The 23,095-nt window shown below is 37.1% G+C and overlaps 1 protein-coding gene and 2 long non-coding RNA genes across 4 annotated transcripts in view; 2 read left to right on the forward strand and 1 right to left on the reverse strand.

Moving 5' to 3' along the window:
• twin (CCR4-NOT transcription complex subunit 6-like twin) overlaps positions 1–23,095 on the forward strand; it is a 458,979-nt gene that overhangs the window by 87,773 nt on the left and 348,111 nt on the right. The window lies entirely within an intron of this gene.
• The window catches only part of LOC122419185 (uncharacterized), a 95,997-nt gene that overhangs the window by 53,423 nt on the left and 19,479 nt on the right, over positions 1–23,095 (forward strand). The window lies entirely within an intron of this gene.
• On the reverse strand, positions 18,257–19,397 carry LOC122419184 (uncharacterized). The gene is made up of 3 exons (XR_006262842.1): positions 19,043–19,397; positions 18,652–18,941; positions 18,257–18,386 (listed from the first exon to the last, which is right to left on the reverse strand). It is a non-coding gene; the product is annotated as an uncharacterized lncRNA (long non-coding RNA).

The raw sequence follows: 23,095 nt of genomic DNA on the forward strand, positions 1-23,095 counted from the left end.
TTTCTAGGATCAAACATTTTCCTTACTGTATATTTGTGAAATTCATTGAGTTCGGAGGAAGCTCGAGTCTTCATAATTCTAACGTTGTTCCAAACGTTTTCCGTATTATTTTCTCAGTGTTTGTGTAGTAGAACAAAATGCATATGCCCAATAATACATTTCGTATCTGAACTCGTGCAGGGATTAATCGAAAAGAATATTCGAAATAGGTATTCATTCGCGCTTCATAAAAATATAGATATGATTTGAAAGCTTTTTTGTTTATTTGTTTTACGACTTGTAGCAAAAAATTCTACTTAACCGAGCGTTGTACAAACAAGTACGGGGAAGCATAAATCTTCTCTTTGATGCTGTATGTGTTTCGTGTTCCTGCATTTTTATTGCTTATGCTATGAATACATAGACAAGTTATCATGATCAAAGCGTTAACGAGCACCCCGAGGCATTTATTTTTTCACTGTTCTGTCAAACGCCCCCTTAAAAAGTTCTCCGATGCTTGTTTGCTTGTGCGTATACATATCGTCTAATAGTACGAGCATCCGCATATAAATCATAAACCTACAACTTAATATTTGGGTGATTTTAGGTGTAGTTTGTATCTGTATATGTATTATTTCTTTTTTTCAATGTCCAGAATTTATTTCGTGAATTTTCTTTCTTTTTTTGGACGTTCATGAAGTTTTGCCAATCTGTTCGTTATATATCCCCGGATTGGTTTAGTTTTTTGTACATTTGTTAATTCGATATCGTTAGCCAAGGTGAGCCCTATTTTTGATCAGGAATCACAGCCAGAGTTGTCATATTGATAAAAAAGTAGATAAAACATCGTCAGTGAACGTGATATCTTTGGTGTTAGAAACTTTTACTGTGGAGTTGAAATTTATGTCTAGTGATTAAAAAAATAGGAAAATGATCAATACAATAATTCGATTCCACGAAGCATTTTTAACAGAATATGGTCATCGAACTTTCATGATTTTGACTACCGTTGAATCACTGGAAAATATTGTAACGAACGAGTATACCCTTGTCTTCATTGTGAATCAACGACGTTGCTAAACGCACTCCATAGAAATTCTGTGACGAGTTTGAAACGGTTCGAGCCGGGCGCACTTCGTTCGATTGTAACGATTATATCAAAGTGGTCAGAGAAAACGAGTGAAAAGTTGGCTGCTTTTCCTTACATCACAGGTTTCGGGTCTTATATATTTTCCTCCAAATAACAAGTTCGAATTTTGCAACTGCTCTCGTGACCTCCGCTGTGAATTACGTGGATCGATTTGTTAGTGGACAGGATAGTTTTTATAAAAAGTCATTTTTTCCTTAAAACGGTTTTCCATATCTTATGTTGAATCAATTTTTGACGAGGACTCTTCTGCAGAGAGCAATTAAAGTCGGGTTTTTCAATGATCACACGCACTATAACTTTGTAGCGATTGGAGAATGCTTATATTTTCGAGGTTACTTATATTGTAAAATATACGATTTAACTTGTTTCAAAATAACCCTTACGATCCATCGTAACGGAATCGATTGAAATATTTTGCATGCAGTCTGATATTTCTGGAGATCTGCGTACCTATGAACTTGCTGGACGTATAGTCTGATAGACGAACTTTTTCAAAATCAGTCTTTTATAACTTTTCGAAAATTCTTATCGATATGAGACACGAGTGCATGTAAGGTTCTGAACACAAGAGAAGAAAAATGTCTAACAGAATCTGGACAAGTACAGACGTGAATATTCGATATCGATATCGAAATTCCTTCAATGCATCATCTGGATCGCCGTGATCTTATAATCAGAGAAAACGGAATTGCTGGTTTCTACACCCGTTGCGAGGACGTGAATAGTTGCTGACACGTAACCCAGATACGTACGCGACAAGTTACTGCATATCCTTTCTTTCCCTGATCACCCTTGTCTCCATCCCTTTTGTATCTCCTTGCGTGTTCTCGTCAATTTTTTTTTACAAAAACCATACTTTTCGAACAACCGGTTTTTGGGAATTAACCGTTACAAACTGATACTATCGTCGCTAACGAACTCCATTGAAATACGGAATATTGTTTCAAAATAGTACAAACTGCCACGGCTTAATAAGCTCAATGTGTGCTTCGTAACTGTCCAGTCTGGTATAACTGCACTAAACTTTGTGTTGTGGCTTGAATCTCCTGTCAGAAAGACCACAATCCCGTCCTCTCACGAGCATTCTATCTATCTCTACATTTCCAGTGGATACGAAGTGCAACCAATAACAGTATGGTTGGTCTGATTTCATACAGACACGTTCGGATATGTATGTATGTAAGTATGGACTATGTGCAGATATATCTTCCAGGGTAGGGGTAGTTATATGCCCTTTGAAATACTTCTCTAGTAAGGAATAATAGCCGCGAAAGACAACACAATATTTGTGTATACGTTGTCAGATACATGCTTGACTTATAAGCCAAGCATATTTCGGTGGATATATTAACTATCTGTATTATATACTATATACAGAATTATGGCGAAACTTTCATCGCTTTCCCTCTTCGCAATCCGCTTCATAAATCTGATGTAATTTATATTCTGATATATACACTACTGCACTTATAGATATCTCCGAGTCTCCCTCCGTCGTGATATGTCACGAACGATAATGTGGATACGATAGCGCTCCAATGGAAGATTCTTACCAGGAATGAAATTTGTAGACTTACATTAGACGCGCAGTGAACGTTGTTAGTCTACAGTGTACCAATATATACATCGTATAACTCACAAGCGAGTGACCGAGCAAGCAGTAACGCTGTACAGCGCGACGAGTAAGTTTGATTGTTCCAAGGATTCTCCATTATTTTGATTCATGTATGCTCGTTTTCAGCGAATCGGTTATATTATTTTTTTTTTAAATATAACCTGACAATTAATGGAGTGGAGCTTCCTGATGAAAAGATCGTGGGAATTAGGCATCGATGACAGATTATTTCGACATGAACTATCATCGGGTTTATCTGTAGAGGAAAAATTGAATGTGACTGTTGCTTGGATGTGTCTTGCGCTGATTAAAATATTTGCTTTCGTTCCATTGTCTCATTTTATTCGTCACATAACTGTTCGCTTGAGTACATTCAATCCTTCTGACGACGTTAATCTTGTAACTAGTATTTCTTTTTCAAAGCTCTGTACGATCATGCACTGCTTTGTTTTGTTTTACTAATCGATGGCATTATTTTCAATGTATAAATATGCAACGACAAATAACTTTCATTAAACTACTTGTAGGGCCACTTATTTTTAAGAATTTGTTTCAAATGTCCTCATGGGGTATATTGTTTTTTAAATTCATTGCAATGAGCTGAAGGAGTGGCCACAGAATTAAGGAGTTTCGGTACAAAAGTTTAAATATTAAGAAATTGATCAAACTTGGTGATAATGTTGTTCAACATCAAGTGCAAAAACACAATTTTTTTCAAAATTTTCTTCTACTTAGTTATCGATTAATTACGCATTAAAGCAGATTTCTTATGCCCGGAATGTATACCTATATATATATGAAAACGCTATGCTTATACACGTGAACTTTAGTGATCAATTACTCGATAACTGTGTAGAAGAAAAATCTTAAAAAATTTGTATTTCCAAATTTGGCACTAAAGAATATGTTCACCAAATTTTATAAAATTCTGAACTTTTTGAAATTTTTTATGTTTTTAGCATGCTTTAGCATGGCAACATTGTATTGCCTGTACCGAAACTCCTTAAGTCCCACCATACTCTAAAATTGCAGAAGTATTTTTCAAAGCCACTATATTTCCCTATGCGCTAATAGATACATTGTATTTTTACGAGTGTGAGAGAAGAATTTTTTTTGCTGAGTTATAAGTTATTAGCATCGTTATAGAGACTTGTGAGTCTCGATTTGACTAAGCGGTCACTCATGACCTATATAGTGATCTATGTAGTGATCCCTAGTGTTAGTTTTCGTGAAATTTTTTATGATGTTACCCGATAGAAGAAATATCCAAACTACGTACAATGTAACTTCATGTACAATCAATATCCCAAAATCGTTTCACTGCGTACGTTGCCTTTTTTGCAAATGTTTGAATCCGTACGTTTTCAAATTTGTTCATACTTGTCAAATGGTCACATGGTTAAAGTTAAAGAATGTTTGTTGACGGTGAACTGGAGTTCAGCTTTTACTGTAGAATACTATTACGCGTGGTTAATGAATGGCATGCGCTTGTGATGGATAAGCTTGATATGCATGTAGTTCAATTTTATGCTTCCAGCACAGTTTTCATCAAAGAGCTAGCTCTAAAACCCGCGTGTCCATTTGGTCGTAGCTTTACTTCTATCGCAACTAATTCTGAGTTTGGCGCGCACTTCATTCTTCAATACAAACGTATCACTGAATGATCTCATTTAATCAAAGAGGAATTGACACTCAAAATACAGATCGTAATGTGACTCATTCGTGAATTATCTCACTTTCAAAGCTTTCAACAAAAATACCCATGGGGTCCTTTCTTTTTTTATCTTGTTCTCATTCTCTCTTTCTTCTCATCTCTCTCGTTAAACCACTCGAGAGAAATCTCAATCGTGTCGGCTATTTTCTTGAATTGTCTCAATCTTTGAAAAGTTCTGGAACACTTTGCGAGCTTGCTATACATGATTTGACATAACCCACATATATAAAACTCATGTCTACCGGAAAATCCAAGTAAAAATAAATACGCATAGAAGTTTTTTCACAGTCTTTTTATGGAAAATGTTAAAAAATGGAATTCTTAAGGTTTGAGGTAGCTTGACACAGTATGCAGTCCTCCTATGTGCGGTATTCTAAATTGATATACTTTGAAGGAAAAGATAAGCGTCTCTGAAAAAGTTATTCCACCATTGGTTATAAAAGTCTAAATGTTCAAAATGATGGCTATTGCTCTCGACCACATTAAATCCTAAAAGTGAAGAAGAGTTGTTGAATGTATGATAAGTTCATTTCAAATGTCTCAATTGTAACGATCGCTTCAAAGTATGGCTGTCTCCATCAAATGATGATTTCAGATTGAGAACCGCCCGTTCTGTGTTAGCCAAGTGTGAAAGGTAGTTTATTTTGTGACATTAGTTCCGACTTCTCTCTTAAGAAGTCCGGATATTGATTATTCCTTTTAAATTTACCGTCGTTTCAGAGCTTGTCAGTAGACCGGAAGCAGTATAAAAATAGGAATACGAGAGACAACATTCAGAAAATGTGACCAAAATAATAGCGCTATAGATGAATTTTACGTTTTTTTTTATTTCTAAATACCAATAAGTAATTATAGTTCGGAGCTGACGAAAATGATGATTTTAGAAATAATCAAGAGACGCGGTAGCGTCTCGACACCAAGTATAAAGCTACCAACAAGTTGGAATATAAAGCCGGAATGTTGAGGTTGTTGTGGGGTCTAGCCCGCCGGGGGTGAAGTAAGAGGGGGGGCGCCCTATGCTTATACATGGGGTCGACTGATTGTTACCAACTATCACTATAAAATAATCGTCATAATTAATATATGCTTTTGGACAGTTTTTTTCACGTCTAATCATTAAAAAATGCATTTTTAACAAATTGACGATCTCAGGAAATATTCTTATTAATTTAGAAAATTATTTTCGATAATTTTTTATACCTCAATTTGTGTCATACGAATTGGCAATGGCGCAAATCACGTTATGCAATAGCGGTCAGACACACAGAAAAACAGAACACACAGAAAAAAATTCAGCTTGGTGGTAGCATTTTGAGCTGGCCCCATAACAACCTTAATCACCTTTTTTCAAATGTGAAGCACATAGTGCAATATGAAAGATCACACATTGTTTTGATGAAAGAACGCCAGGTTATAGATATACATCGATATAAACAAAACTTGTGTAAGACCGAGCGAAACGCTGTTCGTTTAGTCGTTAAACGTGACGGTACTATGAAAATTGGCGTCGATAAAGTTTAAAGGGTGTTTATGAAGGGCGACGACGTGTCGAGAGAATGTACACAAAATATTGAACTTTCACGATTATATGTGTAGCCATAGGTTACACAAAGTTATAAAAAAACACAATGCGTACCATATGTGCACACAAGTATACTTACTCGTGTACCTACATGTGTAGAAATTGGAGCATTTTAATTGGCTGTATTGTCATCATCTCTAAGTTCAAAATCAAATATTTTGAATAATCAAATATTTGAGTGAGCATACAAGTTGAATGGCAAACTTTTTAGACTCACAATCAGTGCTACAGAACGATTTGATTCATAATGCGTAAAATTCGAATAAGATATGACAGGATTATGAAAAAGGTGACATTTTTGCTTTGGTTCCTGTGTCGCAAGACCCAATCCCTAACTTAGAGGACAATGAGCATTAAAATATCGGTTTCCTCTTGTTGATAATTTCTGCATGTGTAAAGCAGCATGAAAAGGCACTACCAATGAATATTTCAAATACTTGCAAATATCTAATAACGGTCATTACTTTATAGGTTTCTTGATAATTAACAAGATATATAAGCGTATATTTTTTAGTAAAATGTTATTACCAATAAACAGCTCTATATCCATTGAATACTGGAGAAGTGATGATAGCGATAAAATGCCCGTTAGTTCGACAGTCAGGATGTTATTATTTTTTAAATTTTCGCACCTTGGTGCAAGTGTTTGTCAGCGTACGCGAGTATAAAAATACAAGAGATAAATTTAAGAACGGAGTAATTTTCAAATCCAAGGGTTTATCGTTCAGGTATCTCTTGTGGCCTCAGGGGATAAAAAGACTTTAATACGCAGTAAATGTGCTCGCACCATGGCCATCATTGATCGTATGCCCGACGTCGACCTTAACAGCGAAGGAATATTAAATATCCCGTACGTTGTCACGACTGAAGGTGGCGTGTGCTCGTCTCTTCGAATGGACGATATATATATACACGTATGCATATATGTATATATGGCATTCCATATCAAGTACGCTCTTACAAATACACCGTAGTACATCGAGATACTATGGTAACACTTTGAACGAGAGGTCGTTCGTTGACCCTGCGACATGAGACTGTTGTTGCGTGTGGTCGTTTCTCACATCTCCCTCACATATTTTACATATAAAAAAATGTAGACATATTATTTCGTTTCGACGAATTTGAGACCCTACAGAGTTTTGGTTCGAGATTCAAAAAAAAAAAAAAACATGACGTGACTAGAATTAAATATCCAATTCCTTCGTCTAGTGATGTATTTTTGTTACTGAAATTTTCCCAGATGAATTTGTAAGAACAATCTGCGGATGGAGGACATCGGACGAAACCAGCAACAATCGACTTGAAATATTTTTATTTCATTTCGAGTCCGCATCCATGTAGTAGAAGCTCGTGTAGTTCTGCATCTGTTCAAATATATCAGCAGTGTACGCAACTTGAGGATGTTTAATTTGATATTTTTTTCGGCTTTGTTACGTCTTTTTCGTTCACCAGATGTGAAAATGGATACTTGAAAATTCGCGACCGTTAAAGATATACTTCATGCTGGTAATGAAACTACGCATATCATTAAAAAAAATGCAAGTGCGCGAGACAGAGGAGAGGTGAGCTTGTCGATGAATTATTGCATGTAAATTGAGTCATGATGGCGCGCAGTGTCGTATGGGACACGCAGATTTTCTCATAACCGAAAAGTGTTTTTACCAAGGAGGAATAGACATGAAATTGTGATGAACGAAAACCTAGTGGTGGTATATGCATTTTCAATTCCATTAGGAAAATTATGTATTCTGCTAGTCGTCTCACCTGTGTGCTATTTGAACTGTGGGGAAATTACACGGAGCATATCCAAGATAGAATGCGAAATATTTGACCTACAAATGCGAGGAGAAATGAAATTGATCTCGAAGCAAAAGGTTCGAAAATAAATTGCGGCTAGAAATTTCGGAGTGAGAATCAAGAGGTAGGCAAGTATCGAAAGTGAGGAGGGATTTGATGGTAAAAACATAATGAGCGAGAGGCGCAAAAATGAAAAAAATATTTCAATTCGAATTTTTATGATCTATATAGTTTTTTGCTTTTACCTATTTCAAGAGCCAGGATCTATTCACCGGAAATTCTCGTTAGGGATTAGTGTACCGGTTTTATAATGACGTCATTCCGCGATGATCGACTCCACCGAGTGCATAAGTACATAGCAGAGCTATGCGTACATACACACTCGAGAGAGATATAAATATTTACGGGCTCGTTTCCTCTTCTTCAATATAAAATCATCGATTTTGAAACACGTTTTCCTGTCGATCATATCATGCATATATATAATATTATATCGAGGCAAATACCCACTTAAAGTGTAGAACCTGGTCAGTAGGGTGGTCCGTGCATCAACGACAACTGATTTGCATTATTTACACTTTCACTGCGATCGTCTTTGCGTTCCATATGAATAATAAAAAATTTACGCGAGTTGTAAATACATATCGTCATGAATATGTATCACTTTCCTCATGTCCTTTTTCTTTTGCTTGTGCCATTTGAAAGATTATAAACATGACCTGTCGGTATTAGCAGAATCCGGCTCAAGACATTTGCTTCGCTCATTTGATAAGGACAGCATCCTTATCATATTTCGTGCTACTATTTTTTTTTTACCGCTATATCGACTGAGACACAGACTAGATTTGTAAGAAATCTTTATTATTTCATCATTACCCAAACGTGCACGATGAAAGTGTATGCATAGTAAAAATTCAAAGAGTTCATAAAAATTTTTCATGGAGTGAAAGATGTGTTGAATCTCTTCGTGCGTAAATTTATATTCAACTCGGTTGTCGTACGGGCAATGACGGAAATCCCACTGGGAAATTACTCAACATGCAGGAATTCTTGTGGTCTTGATCCTCTTATGAGAATATTCGTACAAGTTACATGTACAGACATATATGACGTCGAAAAAGTAAGAGTAAACAGCAGAAGAGCAAGTTAATATGTGTGGGCGAACAAGTTATTATTAATAACGTTTGACGGTTCTCATCTGCCAGTGCACATGATAGTACCTATGCTTTCATCCCTTGAAGCACACAGCTTAAAATTCCTGTACATTGTACACTATTCCTGTACATGTGTACATACTATATTTCCTATAAGTCTAGTTTTGGCTTGCCACGAAATTTCTAGCCCTACTAGATAGTCTTATAATCCGCATAAACCAATGTTAATCATTCACGTAATCAAGGTTGTCTCAGGAAATCATAATAGGAAGAACGAAACATGGAATAAAGTTGATTCAATTTATTTTTTAACTTATTTATCTCCACAGGAAGGTACCTTGATTAATTTCTCTTGCAGCTTTACGGATTGCGTTGTTATGTGAATGAACTTGCTAAAGCGGCATCTACTTTGCATAACAATATTTTTCAATTGACCATGTTATCTAGACTCGCTAATTATTGGCATAAGATAATCATACTATGAGGTCGAAGTAGAGTACTTGGGGATAAATTTTGTGAAGTAAGCTCAAAATTTCGACAAATATTTTATAGTCGAATTTTGTAATTTTCGAAATTCTTCGATCGTAATTTTTTAAAGGTTTGGCTATTTAAATTCTCAACTCTATTCATCGACTTTTTGTAAATTCTAGACTCAATTTTTTTTCATCCAGAACCACGATTTGGAGAGAGTAAAGGTTGAATAAAAATGATAGTACATCAAAGGGTTAATTTGAGTTTTTAATTGATGTCACAACGATCAAGCAACCGGATTGCTGTTCAAAGTTTCAATGCATGAATATAGTGAACTGGACTCAAAAGATATGACACGAGTATGTTGAACAATTTATAAAATCCGAGTACTGTGATGTTCTGTGGAATAGTCAAGTCACACGTAAGTGTGAATCGGCAGGCCGGAAAATGGCTTTGATTACGAACATCGTTATTTTCATTAATATCATGCGAAGATACCAAGCTATGTCTGCTAACACGGCTATAGTTCACTGATGTGAAAATGACAGAGACCCAGCGATTTGAGGCATTCCTGGCATTGTGCCGATTTCAATGAAGATTGAAATGTCGTATTGCACTGTCATTTTATTGCTATCTGCTACATTATTGTTCCATATTCACTGAGCAGTCACCCTTGTCAGCAGTATGTCAAATGGAGAATGGAGATCGAGTGCGTTTGATCATAATATCTCAAAATATACACACAATCAGACATAGTCAAATTCGCAAATCGTTAAGGAAAAAATATAAATATGTAGCCGACTGCATTAAATATTCGAGATTTAGTTATTGAACGGGACTCACTGACATATTTCTTACTGTCGTATTAAAAAAAATATCTCTAAAATTTGTCGCCATTGAATTGGTTTCGTGACTGAAGACACTTTATTTTTGTACCCCCGCATCGATTTAATCATTGGTAAAAGAATGGTCCGTGCATTATTAGCACGACCGCAAATAAATTGATCATTCTTATTCACATCGATATGGGAATGTCTTATCGAGGCCTAATATTAATTTATGCTGAAAACTCATTAATACGGTACGATAGGAAGGGTTGAGACTCAGGAGCGTTAATTACTTATGGAAATTGTAATTAATTTTCTAACGATCACACACGTGGTGCGCCCTATCATGAAGCTCTGTGGTGATAAAATTAATTAATTTCTCATAGGTGGGCTGTTCATGTTATTGATCTAGTCCATTGCTATCTTATGCATAGTAATGCTGACTTACGAAGACTTGTATTGCACATACCGAAGTTTCCGAATTATTAAGGAACGTGATTTTTCATTTGTCAATTCACAGATATTATATAATAACTTAAAATATTAACAATCTTGGAATAACGAGAGTTATTATAATTATTTAAAAATCACAAAAATGTGCTCTCCCATTGTATGGAAATCCGGACATTTTACTAAAGTGAAAACTTTCACTTCGCACGATATTATTATTGGGGAAAAGTTTACTTCATACAATAGTGCGGCTTTATATGCGTGGAGGCTTTTGGGCACTAAACGGCAGCCAAAGGACACATGAACTCCCCGTGTACGAGCTTGCAAACACATTACAATTCCGACGATTATATTTTTCATTAAAGCGCTTTCAAATTCATTTACGAATTTTGAACCGGAAACTCTAAATAAAAAAGTATCTTAGGTAAATTTCAGGGTAGCGATCACGGTCCTGGGCAAATGATTCGGAGGTGCATGGAAAACCTCAAGAGTCCGCGCTCAACGAGTATGTGTAGTGTGCGGATGAACACGGGACATTGCAAATTTCCCGTTCTGCCTTACTGCACTCGTAGCTACCACTTCCATCCCGTGTTCCACTCAGTGGCCCACTGAGGATTTCCACACTTAAACTACGACGAAACGTGTGTGGAGTGATGGTCTGTGCTTTCGTTCGTTCTGCGCTGTGTGTTCAGCTTCTTGACAAGCTAGTAGCTACACAATAACGCTTCACTAATGTATACGTATACATGCCTTAATATATACAGCATTTAAGTACGTATATAAATCTATATATACATTTATGTGGCATTCAAATAGATCGCCCAACAGTCCGTAGTGAGGAATCGCCACTTGCTCCATGCCATACTTCAACTCGTCCTGTATTCAGCGTCCTTATTATTTTGATGGTCAATTGTAACAGAAATATAATTTTTTTCGAACAAATGAATTTCAAAGCATTTTGAAAGCAAGCTAATCGCGGTGGCAACGCTAATGCTGAGGAAAAATTTTGGGAAGAATTTATTATAATGATATGGGAATAAAAATAAATTGTTACGCTGGCATGAAGGTGTTGCCCAGCACATTTGCGCTATACATGCCCTTTGTCACTTTTAATCTGATGAATATCGACCGTTTATTTCCCAAGAATCGCGTTTAGTTTTTAAAGGACATCAATCGGTCTAGGATAACGTACGAAACACTGTGCAGTAGACTCTTCACGTTAAAAGGTATTTTTTCTGATGTGCCGTTGCTCAATGTGCTAATGTGTTTGAAACATGGATTTTTTGCCACCATCGCAGTGATACATTTCACACTTTGCTACATGTCTCTTTGTCTATTGGTCATTTTGCGTCTGATCGCGGAACTAACATAAATTATGATTTTTTTTATTACGCGGAACACACAACGTTCCATGGAATTTGATTATCGTTTTAATATTTGCCGTTACGTTATTACCGCATTCTTCTTTTCCATTACATGTAGCCAACATCATTTTCCTTCATAAAATCTTATCTTAAATTCAGTTTGCGTTCACAGTAGAGTTCAGAACTTCACTACGTCAAAGTTAGATAATTTAAATATAAATTCTTCGCATGTCCGTGAATTCTCAATCTATTCACGAAACTAGTCATGTATAAGACTTAAAAACGGAATCTAACCCAATCATTATAATTTTTAGAGATGACTTTTGTTTGATTGATGAGAAATAGAAATGAATGAAAATGAGAGAGCATTCATGATTTTCTGAATGCTCGATTACTCTGTTTCCTCTTTATTTTGACTGTGATGTAATTTTTACTATGAGCACGTGCGAAATTGTTATCTTTCACGATTCTTTCATTCTGCCATTACTCCACGATTACTCTTTCAAGCAGTTTCTTTCAACTAAATCGATATTGCACATGTCGACTTCACTTGAGCCCCGTTTCCTACACCAATCTCACTTGCTCTTTCAAGCTCTTTCTTTTCCCCTTTTTCTTTTCTACTTTGCTGACATACTTGATCACAGTGGCTGACTTCCCTTTTGGGAAAAACCGAACGTCAATATGGCTGGTGTATACTCTACCCTGGCGCTTGAACGAGCGAGGAACGGTCGGGAACATACGAATATGTGCACACATCTTTACACCCATGAACGAGACAAATACATATGATGAAAAGCTGAGTAAATGGGAAGCTCCACTCAAAATCCGCCTTGGGCTGTAATAAAATTTAAGCTCATATAGAAAAAGGGGCGTTTGAGGAACGTCATTGACGATCAAATTCTCACTCCAACTACATCAATAACTACGAATAGATATAACGATGCATGTACATTGGAACTTCAGGCTGAATTTGAGAGGTGACTGTGTTGGTGACTAGATAGCTCAATTTCCTGAACGCCATCGCCACACCATCCCATCTGGCTCATGACGTTAGCCACAGGTCACTGGGATCCACCAACGTGAAACTCCCAGAGCTTCTACCGATATTACGTCTCGCCGTTAAAATCACTTCCTATTTCCAATGCTACACATGTCCATATATATCTCCATCTCGCCCTCCGGATATCACTAGACGTCGTCGTTGTTCTGCGTCCACCGGTGGTAGATGTTCGAGCCGAGAACTTAATTTGGATCACCCCGGAGCAAATTACATGTTGGATCACGTGTGAATCTTACGTTTGCTTTCCAAAATGGAAGATTTAAGAAGTGAGCACGATCGAAAGAGCTAGGAAAATTGTTTTCTTGTTGCGTTTGCAAAAAAAAAAAAACAGTTGCAAATGGACTTGCACTAATCAAAAGATGTTTTAATTCCCATAAATATCCAAATATTTAGTGGAAATCAAAACAGACATACGAAATGCTTTTTGGAAATAATTACTTCGAACTTCATAAATTTTGTGAGAGAACTAATTCCTGTGAAGGTTTTGTGTTGTACATTGATTGATTTGTTCTTGAATGTGAGCAATTTATATATTTTTAAAAATTTATTTATTAAAATATTTGTTTACAATCAGTTTTTCTCAGCAGCTTGTTTTCAACCAGCTCAATATACTGGATAATCCATCAGTTCAATCGCTGTAATTTTCTTTTGACGAGCATGCACGCACGTATCCATTGGAATTGGGATCGTATACATCTCGAGGCAAGAAACTTACGATTTAAACTCCAATGTTGAAGTCCACGAGTCAAGTCAACATGATAAATACATATACCAGCTACGATTAAAGAGGGATGTTCAATTCATCTTGAGTGACTTGCAAAAGTTCAATGCACGATTTCGGCATCTATCTTTGCTGTCTGTTTATAAGAACTTAATCCGTTCCACATCGGTGAAAGTGATTAGAAATCAACAAAAAACTGGTTTCGCATTGATTACTGCATACAAAAGACGTCTTCAATGTATGCTTCTGCAAAATTCTTGGTGAATAAATAAATGTTAAGGGGATGAATCAATCGTAGTGTGCCAACACTGGTTTTACTGCTATCAAGCGCGAACCATGTGCTCCGACAACGATGTACTCTGTGTGATAGTAAATTGTGACAAGAAAGCCCCAGAACTTGAAAATCAAGCCAAGGAAAATTGGTGTTTTCTCCAGTTGAAGAGCATAACGTACGAACACGCGTGCATGCACATATACACACGTCTCCAATTACGTTGGACTGTCTTAGAGGACGCCCGAAGGTTCAAAAGATCCACACGAGAGTCGCTGGTTCTGTTTTTCAATCCCCCGGAGGGTTACACACTGTAATTGAGCGGTTTGCATCCCAGAAACGCTGCGGATATTGAGAATAGCTAGTACTCCCGCTGTTGGCTGAAGGCAGGAAGGTTTCTGTCTACAAGCATTCACAGACTTTGCTTTATATCGATAAGCTCATCCTAGCTATATACATTCCTGTATAATCCATAGCAAATATACGTAACTCGTGTTGGTGTGGTACAATAAAATCAGAGCGGTCTCGACATGTTCGCGACTCTATGCAGTACACCGAAGTATCAGGGGCACGCAAGCATCGCGATCTTCGCGTACCACCCCGTGAATACCTTGCGATCCAGTAAATTGTCGGAAAAATAGTTCGTTCCGTCACTATATATAAAAGGCATCAAATTACTTGCCTGAGATGTTACTTTATTTTACTGAATGTATACTTATTTATAAATGTACATCAATTTGTTATTAACTTTTGGGCAATATTATTATTGATAATTGTTGTTCATAGCTTTCCAAATGTTGTTGAATTTTTTCAGATTTTTATTGCATCACGAAGTACGGAAATTCCAATCAGATATAATTTTTGGTCGAGCTATCCATCCAGTTATACCTTAAGCTAGGCCTCTGATACTTCACATTTTTCTATTTTATAAGGATACTATGAGGAAGTATACCGTTTTATAATAAAAGTGTAGACTCGCATAGGTAGCCGGTCCATGCTCATCGTCACCTTGCTTCGATGATTCCGTACAAGAAAGTTTCCTAGTATAGCATCGTCCGATGTTTTGACATAGGTACTTGACAATACGTTCCACGTTCTTTTGCAGTTATTCTAGAAGACATGCTTATTTTTTCTAGTTTTTGTTTAAAGAAGTAAAATTGTATCAAACTAATTGTGTTATCGATAGCAATGAGAGTACGGAGAAATAAATTAATTGTGAACCAATGTCGTATGTGCACAAAAGTACGTTTTTATTTCTTCATTCCGATCGTGAAAAGATTAAATTATGAATGTAGTTAAACTACACTTGATTATCGCGCAGTGCATCGAATCAAATTGGTAATACCAATTAAGTGAGCAAACTCCGATATCAGTTGATTGAAGTGTCTTCAACAATGCTGTGGTCAGGCCAGTACTACTACTTCGTTATTATAAAAAAAGATCGTCGATAAGAATATCGGAAATAAATCATAAGGACATTTATTAATAACTTTAGTATGAATTTACGTCGAAATATGTCACAGACGTGAAGCAAAGCTATATAAGTTAATTAAAATGGACATTGGGGTATACTTATTATTTTCTGAGGACAATTTTTCATTCGTAGCAATTCCTTTCATTGTGCTTCCTCGAGTCTGATATTTTCTCTTTTCCTGAAATTTCCTTTCGATCCTCTTTTTACAATTTATCAAGCTCTCATGAGCAATTACGTCGCATTGAAGGTTTCAACAGAACTTATCTGAGCGGAATGAGCTTTCCTCTCATGCTGTTCTCTCGTGCTATCATGTATTTCCGCAGAATCGACTGAAGACAATTATACTTTTGTCTTTTTTTCATCTTTTGTCATCGAAGTTTCGTAAAAGGTCCCGGCGCGCTACGGACGTAATGAACTCCGAGATTGCGACCTATACCTCATTCTATAAACGTATCTCCGTCTTGTTTCAAACCCAAAAAAAGAACTCTTGCTTGGAGAAAATTTTCAAAGGATGCGATTATCTCGTCTAAATCCCATTTCCTAGTAGTGTGTTATGTTGCACAGTTGTATTGTTAACGGTTCGAAACACACTCACGGTGATAAATCTTCTTGAAGGTAAATTGAACGGTTCCGTACGCCTGTTCTATTGTAATTTTTTTACCTACACTCTCTCTCTCTCTCTCTCTCACTCACTCTCTCTCTCTCTCATCACATTTTCTCGGTTGAGCAATATTGAACATCCATAATACCAGATCATTCATTTGCATTCTAATGCTGTGAACTGCAGTGTCCAATCATGCTCTATTTCACATACGTGTCTTCATTGCTTGTAATATCATTTCTCTCTAAGGATCCTCGAGATTCCAATTGAGTCGAAAATTACCGAGCACTTGTTTCTTTACGTTTCTCTAAAGATTTTTTTGGTAAAACAGTTCGTGTTGATGTATATTATGCAGTCGATGTAATATCAGGAAAAAGTCTTCCCATTCAACCTTGTTGTACTTTCGGGCAGAGATATTTATTATTCATTCATGGCTGCAAATAGCATAAAGTCGTTATCATGATTTTTAAATGACAAAGAAAGTTGGTGCATATGGGAATAGTGAGACTTACAGTTCGAATTTTAAGTATGTATGTGTGCAGCTTGGGATTTTGCGTCTAAGGCATCGAAATTGTTGGCTCTCATTATAATAGGACAAAAAAGGAGGTCAGAAAATTAGTTAATTTGTAGCAGCGCAGGTTGCTGATTGCATCACTCACTGATCTTCAAGTTTTTCCATCTCCATCGTTCGTATGAAGTTTCATATTGCGATGAGAAGTCACTGGGGAAAGAAAAAATCCAGCGTAATTCTATATCTTCACTCGTTATTATTTATTCCTGTTCTTCATTATACAGCTTTTCTTGCTCTATATTCGACTCGGCATTTCCGTTATGCGTATACTTTATATTTTTTCAAGACTGCACAATACACTACTTTCTGACTTTCGTATATAAATGCAGAACATATGGTAATGAATAGTGAATACTCGTGATAGTTAAGACGCACACGAGTTATACTGGAGTTCTGTAAGTGAACGATGTTCTCCGAATTCTACCTCAATTCATGCGTCGAGCTTTATTCATTTTTCAGCAGGAAAATCTTCATTTATTTGACCCAATCAATGATTATAAACTTTATTCTAATTTCAACTGACACCTCCTATGACATACCCTGTAAGTCGTTCCACCAATATTTTGAGTCGTACCTGTTGAAAGGTTATGTATGTAGCAGTGTGTTTTCGAGTTTGGCATATTCTCAATATCTTATATTTCTATGTGCTATTATTTTTTGCGCTTCAAATCAAATCAGCCCCGGTAGCGAGATTGGTCGGCAATCTTGCTGGATGCGGATAGCAGCAGCTTCCGTCGTCGTGTGCTTGCATAGTCGAAATCCTAGTTTACACGATGTTGAGCTTTCCTGCATTAGCTTAACTTTCTGCACGTGAGACAAAGTCACATTGCGTGAGGAACGATACAACTATAAAGCCATTTCAGTCCAACTCGTGCTAACAGAAGTGACTTCAGTGACTTAGGACTTGAGTGTCACGATAATCTAGCGCACTTGCTTCGAAATTTATAAAGTTTAAGCGATCCAAAGTATCCGCATAAAAGCGCGTGCGAATACATTTCAACGAAATATTCAAGTTTTATGTGGCATTGAACGGCACTTGAATAATAACTATAATATATTTATTCTGTTCTTGCTACATATAGATCTTGTCTCTCAACCTCCAACGATATCTTCACGCTGCAGTCCTTTTTCATAAGGGCTGTTGAGGTAGTGGTAGGAAATATCAATTTTCAGAATCCAGATATTTAATCTTAGCTCAAATTCGGAAACCTACAAGTTCATGACTGCATTTTATTCAAATGTTGTTTCTCTTTTCTGGATTGAAAACGATTCACCAAGGCTAGAATATGCTCCGCGTACACTGAGTTTCTTAGTGGTTCTGGACCTCGAGAAAGGCGCCACGTCTGGAGTAGAATTCGCCACATTGCGTCCCATTGGCAGAATTGCACTATTCATGCATGGCGTCGTGACGCCCAATAACTCTTTGGCTCAGCGCCTGCCTGCTTTACCCGTGCGTCGCATATTTATGTGCACCCTGTATGACCTATACACGCACGAGGGTCCGGGATGTAATAGAGCTGTGCGCCATTGCAAAATCCTTTGGAAGTGAGATGTCGAATCTTCCAAGAATATGATTCAGCGTCTGTTTATTAGAATTTGAGTGAAGTGAGAGGACTGAAGTTAAGTTTTAACAAGAGCTAAGCAAAACCTTTAAAATAAAGTTTCGACCTTCAGCAAAAATTCATATACTAATTAGGTTGGTGTATACTGGTGAATTGATGAAATAATCATGTAAAGCCAACCCTATAGATAAGAGAAATAAGAAGAAAAGACTTTCAATTTATTGACCTGCCCACGACATAAAAAATATGTAATAGTCAAAAATGTATCAAAACTTTGAGGCTTACTGTTTTGTACGTTGGAACGGTTTTCTATCGTTGTGATCAGATCTGAAGGTGGATTCCACGCGTTCCGGTAGGTTGATATTTTCCAATCCCTTGCACAGCGCGTTCGATGTAGATCTTGCTTTCTCTTTCGTATTAGATGTGCGTATTGGATTTCACAAGGTTTCTCCGATGAGTCTGCGGGGAATATACAGGTTGACACATTGACGTCGACCAGTGATATGATTTTACTTGAGCCTCCGACTCACAGCTTGATCTCGTTTTCCCTATTTCTCTTCCTACCGGGTATGTGTCTATGTATACAAAAGAATAGTCTTTATATGGATATACAAGTACTCCTTACATCCTCACATTCTATTTTTTGCTTTTCTGACTGGTTCAAACATTTACATACCGACTCGTTTTCATGTGTTTTTCCACGTGATCCCATAGAATCGAAACTTCTGTTAGATTGCGTTATACGTCCAAGCCAAAGCTATCTTTGGTCCTCGTATAAACGTGTTCTGGGCCTGCTGCCGATGCAGCTTCTACTTTGCAACTACGTACAGAGTACCATTGCTACGAATCGATCGACCCATTTTCGAAGTGATTGATGCAACTCCCTGCCAACGTACACGCTACTTCGTCAGTCGTCTCTTCATCCCTCTAAAGAGGGATGGCGTAAACGCCATTTTGGTCCGCTCTCTGGGATTTATAGAATAAACCGAGAATCTTGAATCCTCTTTCCAAACTTCTCTTATCCCGTCTATCCCAATTTGATGGATCAAATTTTTTCTTTCTAATTGAATTTGTTTATCGCACAAAATGTTTTGTGTACACGAAGTGCTGTTGAAATGGTCAATATGAATCATCCATTTATGCATAGTATTACTAGAGAATACCTTATCTCAAATTAATCTGTTTTTAATTAGTAATGTCGGTGATGAAGCGTGAAGTTATTCAAGTCCTTTCTGGTACAACGTGAAAACTCCCGAGCGAGTCGACAAGCTCGATCGCGTTGCTTAGATATTCTCAGTGTGAGCTGAGAGTTCACTCGAGATTCACTCGACCTACTAACTTCGATCGTTAACTACCTCTTTGGTATATACCCATATGGACACTTCACACCCACGTCACTATTGACCGATTTTCTATAATAGAGGTAGCTCGGAAAGATTGCTAAGATCTTGTCTTTCTCACCTCGATGAAATACATCGTGACTCGCCATCACGCGACAAACCCGGATAAATATATAACTTTGTACCCGGCACTGAAGTAAAAGCATATCGGCGTGTATAATGACGAGAGGTCTAAGTTTACGTAGACAAGGAGAGTTTCTCCTTGTGCGGTCAGCAATAAAGTGCTGAGATGTGCGAGAGTCAACGTTCCCCCGAACGAGAGGTGCCGCTCTCGCGCATAGCCAAAACGGGAAAAAGTTGCACAAGGGTCAAACGTACATCGTCTCGCTGAAACTACAAATTACAAAACCCGTTACTATACACTTAGACATGTTGCATCGCGAAATGTACACACAGTTAAGATAGTGAAGAAAGCGTACGAGCTATTTTGTGGATTCCAAAGTGCGGATAAGGCTAAGTGTGAAGGAAAAAAAAATAATAAGATAGATCCGTATAGATAGGGAGAACGAGAACCCAAATGGGAGGGAGGGAGGGGGGGGGGGGGAGAGATGCTGTTCGCAAGGACATGGACGAAAAGCAGTGAACTTTCGCGTATTCCGTTTCTTCCCGATTGCTCATGAAGATCGATCCCTAATCACTTTTTTGACTCTTTCTAAACGCCCGAGGGGGATCCACGAAGAGGGAAAGATAGCAGAATAGACGGAAACAGAATGAACATACTATACCGTTTCATCTGTGAAGGTGTATCGGAGAGAACTCCGTATTCTGGGTCCGTTGGAAGCGACGAAAAAATTACGATAGAGACATTTTTGTTGAGTCTTGACTAGATGGTCGTCCAGAAGTGGAAGAATGAATGAAAAATACGTTGAAACGACTTGGGTTGATCTAAATAAAGCCAAACAGTTGATCTGGGAACTTGGGACTCTGGAACGGTTCATCGTCTAGCCCATCACACAGTAGTACTCCAAGAGAAGTGTAGATCTCTCCAATTAGCCTCTGCGTAGCTTTACATCCCCATATAGCTACAGACCTTATCTCACACGAATATATCTATGGCGTCTTTTGCTTCGAACAATAATCTGATCATCGTATCGACGGCTTATTATCCAATTTTCAACATATAATTTTCACGTTGGTTTTTAACATTCAAATTCAAATTTCTACATTAACGTACTGGTGCCTGGGTGGTGACCTACATATTGTAAGGTTATTACTGAGCTAACACATATTTTTATGGAAATTTAATAATATTCCTCGTTTAGAGTGGGTAATTTTTTCCACATCGTCTAATAAAATATACAGGACATAAATTAAAAAAATTTTATTAACTTCAGGTTTGAGATATGTATTTCGTCGTCTTAATTACCTTTTGAAGCGTTTCAATTATTTACCGAAGCGTCGTAGTTGATGTCAAATAATGAGCGACTAATTCATTATTTATTTCGAAATAATGAATGAGCGCCAACGTTTATTTTCTAAAGACTAGGGCGCATCCCGCCCGCTGAGGCGCGCGAGCGGTTTTCTGGTAGCATTGCAGCGCTCCTTTAAGGAGGGTGGCTATATTCGTCAAAATGATAAGAAATTCATCAAATTTGGTGATAATGTTCTTCAACATTAAGTGCGAAGACACAATTTTTTTCAAAATTTTCTTCTGCTTAGTTATCGAGTAATTACGTATCAAAGCAGATTTCTTATGCCCAGAATGTATACCTATATATATATATTAGGGTGTGTCGAAAAAAATCGATATTTTTTTTTCGGGCCCCACAAGCATTTTTCTTCTTATTATGCCAAACGATGAAGCTAGCCGAAAGGACAGCCCGAAATAAAATTATTTCGGCCGGCCCATCGCATACTTCAATTTTCCATAAGAATAACACGTGAAAAAAAAACTTTCTATATATATTTAATATATTGAATAAAAAGAAGTTCAAAAAGGTTTAGGATCGATGTTTTATATTCGCTGTCACAATTGTTTGCTTACCAATTTGGTGCTTTCTGGATTACAATATATTAGACAAACACCAAAAAATATTCGACGTGAACAGCAAAGTTGCTCTGAGTAAGTGTCAAACAACTTGATGTACGTGATGAAATTCTTTGATTTTCTTATGTAACATACCATTTCTCCAACTTCATATTTCGAATATAAATATTAATAATAATAATCAATATTTGAAATTTTTTAAATACGTATGATATTTGTCAACAGGCGTTCTGCATGCTGGTTTGGGATACACTTCGACCAACAAGCTCTTTCAAGAATTCAACCTGCCTTTTATGACTGCCTTCACGTTCAAACGATATGAGAGAGAAATTGGTGCTTCCATGGAAGACATTGCTAAAGACAGTTGTAAAGAGGCTACGGAGTTAAAAAGATTATTGACGGTTGAAAACTTGGAGAGTTTACAAAAAACAAGCAGTGTTTATTGTCGAAAATGGAATCTGTATATATAATTTTGCGACTGAATTATCGAGTTCGACGAAAAATTGTTCGACGGAGGATTCATGATGACGAATGTTATCCGTGTGAATGAAACAATAAATATGACTTCAACAATATTTTATATTCTTACTAATATTCACTTATCATTGCTCTCATTGTTTCAATTTCATTGCTCATTTATTCCTTCTTTTACTTTTACTTCTATGCAGGCCTCAATAATTGCAGGGTGATTTTTTAATCAAGAAATCGGCTTACTTGCTAAAAACTTGCAATTTAATCGTGAACATGTATTGATTCAGGAAACGGCACATGGACGCTCAAACTACTGCGATTATTCGTTTCCTACGATACGGCGTATAGTAAGAGGCTCCGGGCATCAATACGATAGTCTAAACGGCTATGCTGCAATAATTTGTTCCGAATCTGGACGCATTTTAGATTATACGACTTGAAATAGAAAAATCGTCTATGTGAGTTGAGACGACAAATGATTGTCGTCTCAACTTTCATGGCAGTGCCAAAACTGCCCCGGCGATGGAGGCAGGTACTGCTGTTAAATTGGCCACCGGTAGTCGTATATTGCGCGAAAAAAATGTACATCTTAGAGTTTTCATAAGGGACAATGATAGTAACAGTATTCGAGGAGTTAGAGATACGAGCGCTCACACCGTCATAATACAGTCGGATAGAAATTATACGACCAAAGGAGTTAAAAGTTTGCTATACAAAACCGTCAGTAAAAAAGAGATTAGAGGCTTTACTACCCATGCAATCAGCTATTTACATCGCTGTTTCGTTTATGCATTTGCAAAGAACAAAGGAAATAGCGATAAAATGTAAGGAGCTGTGAAAAACATTCCATATCGTGCATTCAATATGCATG

The sequence above is a fragment of the Venturia canescens genome, chromosome 1 (genome assembly GCF_019457755.1).
Source record: "Venturia canescens isolate UGA chromosome 1, ASM1945775v1, whole genome shotgun sequence".
NCBI lineage: Eukaryota > Metazoa > Arthropoda > Insecta > Hymenoptera > Ichneumonidae > Venturia > Venturia canescens.